The 6,025-nt window shown below is 39.2% G+C and overlaps 1 long non-coding RNA gene across 1 annotated transcript in view; it reads left to right on the forward strand.

Annotated features, from left to right (window-relative positions):
• The window catches only part of LOC115896941, a 38,602-nt gene that overhangs the window by 11,499 nt on the left and 21,078 nt on the right, over positions 1–6,025 (forward strand). The window lies entirely within an intron of this gene.

A 6,025-nucleotide genomic window follows, 5' to 3' on the forward strand; every position in this document is an offset into this window, starting at 1 on the left:
GAGGGGCTCTGTGTGTGTTGGGTATGCCTTTACTATTTTGGCAGTTTTTAACTCTGTCTTAGCTTTCAATTTCTGGTTGTGCAGATCCTTAAGGTCAGTCAGAAGTGAGTGATTCAGGCCTTCTCAGCTCTTTTCTGGGCATGCATGGAGTCCTACACATGTACCCTATGTATAGTTTCCCAAGAATGTCAAAGTTTTTCTTATTTTTGAGATGGAGTCTTACTCTGTCACCTAGGCTGGAGTGCAGTGGTGCAATCTTGGCTCACTGCAACCTCTGCCTCCTGGGTTCAAGTGATTCTTCTGCCTCAGCCTCCTGAGTAGCTGGGATTACAGGTGCCCGCCGCTATGCCTTGCTAATTTATTTATTTTTTATTTTTAGTAGAGATGGAGTTTCATCATGTTGGCCAGGCTGGTCTTGAACTCCTGACCTTGTGATTTACCCGTCTTGGCCTCCCAAAGTGCTGGGATTACAGGCATGAGAAACAGCGCCCAGCAAACGTCAAAGCTTTTCAAAGCCCCTTATCAACACTGCACTCTCAAGATTTTCAATTTTTTTTTTTTTTTTTTTTTTTTTTGCCAGTCTCTTATTTGCGCTACCTCAGGCGCTGTGATGTTAAACAATTGCTGCTGCTTTTTGTTCTTAATGCCTTGATGTCAGGACTTTTGTCACTGAGAAAGCTCTGAGTCAGGTTAAATAAAGACATGTCCTGTAAATGGGCTTTTCCAGAGAGCTGCCACAGATGCCAAGTAGTGACAACCGTCTGGAGATGAGGTTTTATTGTGGGGGTGGGGAGGCACCAAGCCTTTACGCTCCTTTCAATAGCTCCTAAGCTTCTGTTTCTTGGTTACTGGCTTTCAAGGCTACGGTGGAGCTGGGAAGAGAGGGATGGAAACAGGTCAAGTTAAAATGCCATGAAGTTTACTGTTCTTACTAAGATTCAATCATTTTTCTTTAATAAATGTTTCTCATTGTTGCAAGCCTTTGGTTAATTTCTAGAGTTCTGAAAATGCTGATTTTGGCAATTCTGGCCTGCATTCACATTGCTTTTATGGAGGAACAGATTTTCAGAGATCCTTATTCCACCATTCTAGAGGTGTTTTGTCCATACACATTAATTTCTGTATTGTACTTTAATATAAAGGTGTAGTCAGGACATGCTGAAGAATACTCAGTTTTTGCTCCTGACTGCTATACTTTTTGAGTTACCTATTTTTTCCTGCCATTTCTCTTAGGTTAGTGCTATGAGTTTTCCCACAGCAGTCCCACTTCCCTGGTTAATGTTACTTCTACAATGTTGTAGGGTCAATAATGAAATAGCTTAGTTGGTTAGCAACATGTTAGGATAGGCTTGCAGGGTCCACTGCAAAGTATGTTGACTTCATGACATTGTAGCTGCTCAAAACTCATTTTGGCTTTTTCTCACCGATGTCCTGGAAGATACAATTTTTAGGCATTTGAGTTTAGAGAAAGTGATTTGGTGATGGGTGATTGCTGAGTCAGATTACACCTAGAGTTGTCTACCTAATTCTGGGAAACATGTTTTAAGAGAAACTTTGACCAAATAGCCATTTCAAGTTAACAGTGACCAGGCTGGTGAGTGGGCAAGTTCCGAAACTGTGCCACATGAGGAATAATTGGGAAGAGTGGTGAATCTCATTGGGAGAAAAAAAACTTGGTGGGGGGGGATAAAGAAAAATTTATTGGGGTACATGATAGGGCTGATACGGCAATAAAATTATTTTCTCTGCCTCTACCATAATCATGCCCTCATGATTATGACCAATAAGCAAAGGTTATAACAGGACAGGTTTTGAATCAGTATGAAAGAAATTTCTAATAATGAGAACTGGCCAACAATGTTATTGACTAAGCATCTACCATAGCCCAGGCCTGTGGAGACAAAACCAAATAAGACAGAATTGCTATCTAGAGCAGCTCATAAAGTGAAAACCTCATCCTTAAAGTGATGAAACAAAGACTAACTGACCATCTGTTAAGGATCCTGAATTAGATACTGAAGTATGTGATAACTAAAGTCCACTCTAAAATGAACATTTTAAGAGTCTGGCACCCCTACAGAGCTGACAGATAACTTTAGGGTGAGATAAAATATTCATTGAGAGTCTAGAAGATTCCAAGGAATACAATATATTTTCTAACTGTGCTCACCAAGGTCTTTTACGGTCACGAAATCATGCATGAAGTTGGCAGCAAGTCAACCTTACCTTAGGGTTTTACTGACACCTAGTGGTTATAATCTAAAATGTTAAAAGACAACATACAATTATCACAAAAATGTTCATATTTATAAAAATCATAAATGAATATAGTGATAAAAATTCATTCATTTTGAACTCTCTTTCCAAAAAGAAGTTAAAATTGCTTGAATGGCATCTTATATCTGAAATATTTTTATCCTAAAATTTCAAACTCTTTAACACTTGATTATAAGCAAGCCTACAATGCTATAAGTTTATCTTTTAACTCATATCTTTCAGTTGCAGGTTTTGAATCAGTATGAAAGACATTTCTAATAATTAGAACTGTTCAACAATGTTATTGACTAAGCATCTACCATAACTCAAGCCCAGTGGTCTGGCTTTGAATCTGCTTTCAAACTCCACCTTGTGTTGCTCAGAGTTACTTCGCAGGCCATGTTCATAGCCCTCAGATGGTCTAAATGCAACGATGCCTGTGCTAGAGAAGATTACATTCTACCTCTCTGATCTATTTTAGTGATATGGGAATTTATGTCAGGAATTACAATTCTTTTTTATTCTTTTTTCCTTTTTTTTTTTTTTGAGACCAAGTCTTGCTCTGTCGCCAGGCTGGAGTACAGGGGCACAATCTTGGCTCCCTGCAACCCCCGCCTCCTGGGTTCAAGTGATTCTCATGCCTCAGCCTCCCGAGTAGCTGGGATTATAGGCATGTGTCACCACACCCAGCTAATTTTTGTATTTTTAGTAGAGACGGGGTTTCACCATGTTGGCCAGGATGGTCTTGATCTCCTGACCTCATGATCTGCCCGCTTCGGCCTCCCAAAGTGCTCGGATTACAGGCGTAAGCCACTGCACCCAGCCAGGAACGACAATTTCAATATATTTACTATCTGTCCTTCATTTTATTATTATTTAGCTTCTGTTAGCTCAGTGTTAGCCAAAACATCAGAAAGAAATAAAACTTATGAGAAGTGTATTAGCAAATGTGTGAAAAAGTCAAGTACTTTTTATACTCCAAAAAGTATTTGGAGCTTATAATTCCTTTAAAAGTCATATTGAGGGTCATAGTTGGAGAACCAGCATTTTGCATATGTTATGATGGTCCCATAACCATCCAAATGTTAGTGGTACCCATTTTCTTCCATTTGCAAAAGTTGCTTAGTTATGAAAAGTCATCTAGACATATGGAACCTAAGTATGCTATCTTGTAATTTCCCATAAAATCCTTCAGGTACTTGAAGAAATTCTTCACAAACTTTGTTTCCATTTAACATTCTTTTCTCCAGATAACATATGTGTTATCTCTAAGCTTTCTCACAGCAACAATGCCCTAACCTCTCAATTATTTTGGTTTCTCTCTAGGATGGACTAGGATTGCAATTAAGCTTAACCCATTAAGTGTGGGGTTTATAGATATCGACTTCTTTTAATACACTGAATTAATTTATGGATTTATAGAGCATAGGTCTGGCATCTGCAAAGTGTTTAATGGACTGGATCATTCTAAAGGAGAATTAGAGGATTATGAAAGATAATCAACCTCAAATCAATTTTAAGGTTTTTTTTTTTTTTTTTTTTTTTTTGAGAAGGAGTCTCGCTCTGTCTCCCAGGATGGAGTGCAGTGACGTGATCTCGACTAACTGCAACCTCCACCTACCGGGTTCAAGCGATTCTCCTGCCTCAGCCTCCCGAGTAGCTGGGACTACAGACGCCTGCCACCACGCCTGGCTAACTTTTGTATTTTTAGTAGAGACAGGGTTTCACCATGTTGGCCACGATGGTCTTGATCTCCTGACCTTGTGATCCGCCCACCTCAGCCTCCCAAAGTGCTGAGATTACAGGCGTAAGCCACCGTGCCCGGCCCAATTTTAAGGTTTCTAAAAATTAGTTACAGATATTTTTAAATTGGTAATAACAATAATAATCAGCAATAGCCCTAATTAAAAAGTTTTGGTCTTCTTGTCAAAATTAATACCTTATAAATTTTTGGGTGATCATAAAGACTGTTTAACAAGATGGAACCAGCCCAGTGATGGATGACAGGTGTGATTCTAATGTTTTAAATGCTTTTAATGCAATAATTTATTTTAAATTATTCTTTATACCTCACAAAGACAGCAAGTTATTAGAAGAAAGTATACTAGATTAGAAGTAAGGAGATTTGGGTTCCAGCTTTAGTCCTGCTCCCTACTAGGCTTGTCACCTATTGCAAATCACTTAAAATCCCTGAGCTTTGGTTTCTTTATCTACATCATTTACTTCATTTAGCTCCACTGCTAGGCTGTAAAAAACATGTAGTATTTATGACTGTTCACTGCTGTATCTGCAGCCTCATTCCCAAGGCAGAGCAGGCACTCAGCTAATGTTTGCTGGCTGATCGAATTAAGGATTAGAAACTAAAAAATACAAATATTGTTATGCATGCTTCAGAAGGTTGCCATGAGGCTTAAATGTTACAGTGAAATACCATATGGGAAAATGGGTGCATTCTTTTTAAAAGTTTTTAAATGTGGATACATTCTTGGTAACTAACTTAAAAGAAATTAAGGTAAATGGGTTAATAATTATAAGTTATTTTAAATCACTACTTTTATATATTTATAAGTATTCTGAGAAAAACAGACTCAGCCAGGTGCGGTGGCTCATGCCTGTAATCCTAGCACTTTGGGAACCCAAGGCGGGCAGATCACTTGAGCCCAGGAGTTGGAGACCAGCCTGGGCAACACAGCAAGAGCCCATCTCTACAAAAAATACAATAACTAGCCAGAAGTGGCGGTGCACGCCTGTAGTCCCAGCTACCTGGAAGGCTGAGGTGAGAAGATCACCTGAGCCTGGGGGTCAAGGCTGCAGTGAGCTGTGATGGTGCTGCTGCACACCAGCCTGGGTGTCAGAGTGAGACCTTGTCTCAAAAAAATAAAAATAAAAATAAGTAAAAAGAAAAACAGGCTCTGTCTATCTAAAGGCTCCGAAGACTTCAGTTACTGCTTACGATTAGCAAGGCTTTGGAGAGAAAATAATCTGTGATTTTAATACTGCAGGTAAATTCTCTAACACATTCAGATTAAAAAGTCAAATGTTAATTCCCTATGCTACAGCACAGTCATAATATGTAATACCTTAACCATATTTTAAAAAGATAAGAGATGGATGCCTACTAACCTTCAAAGATCTAAGACATTCTCTTAAGTGAAAAATAAAATAAGCAAATAATGTTTATATTTATATAAAGAAAATCAAGCTATAAATTTCTAGATTTTCAAATACATTTGTATAGGAGTATCTCACAAAAGGCCTAGATGGTTCATACCTAACTGGTAACAGTGATCTGCCTTCGAGGAGGGGAGTGAGACTGTATAAGGGCAAATAGAGATTTTTGCTTTATTGGCACTGCCTGAAATTTTTTAATAGCAGGAATGTGAAAAAATAGATGACAGCATATTACTAATCCACTGAATTCCTTAAGCCTTACTTGAATATTGAAGCTGGTCCTCGCAGGAAGGGAGCACTGCAGCTTTCAGTAGCACAACGTTTAGGCATCCTCTCTTTTTTTTTTTTTGAGACAGAGTTTTGCTCTTGTTGCCCAAGCTGGAGTGCAATGGTGCAAACTCAGCTCACCATAACCTCCACCCCAGGTTCAAGCAATTCTCCTGCCTCAGCCTCCCGAGTAGCTGGGATTACAGGCACGCGCCACCACGCCTGGCTAATTTTTTATTTTTAGCAGAGATGGGGTTTCTCCTTGTTGGTCAGGCTGGTCTCAAACTCCCGACCTCAGGTGATCTGCCTGCCTCAGCCTCCCAAAGTGTTG

This window comes from Rhinopithecus roxellana, chromosome 4 (genome assembly GCF_007565055.1).
Source record: "Rhinopithecus roxellana isolate Shanxi Qingling chromosome 4, ASM756505v1, whole genome shotgun sequence".
Taxonomy (NCBI): Eukaryota; Metazoa; Chordata; class Mammalia; order Primates; family Cercopithecidae; genus Rhinopithecus; species Rhinopithecus roxellana.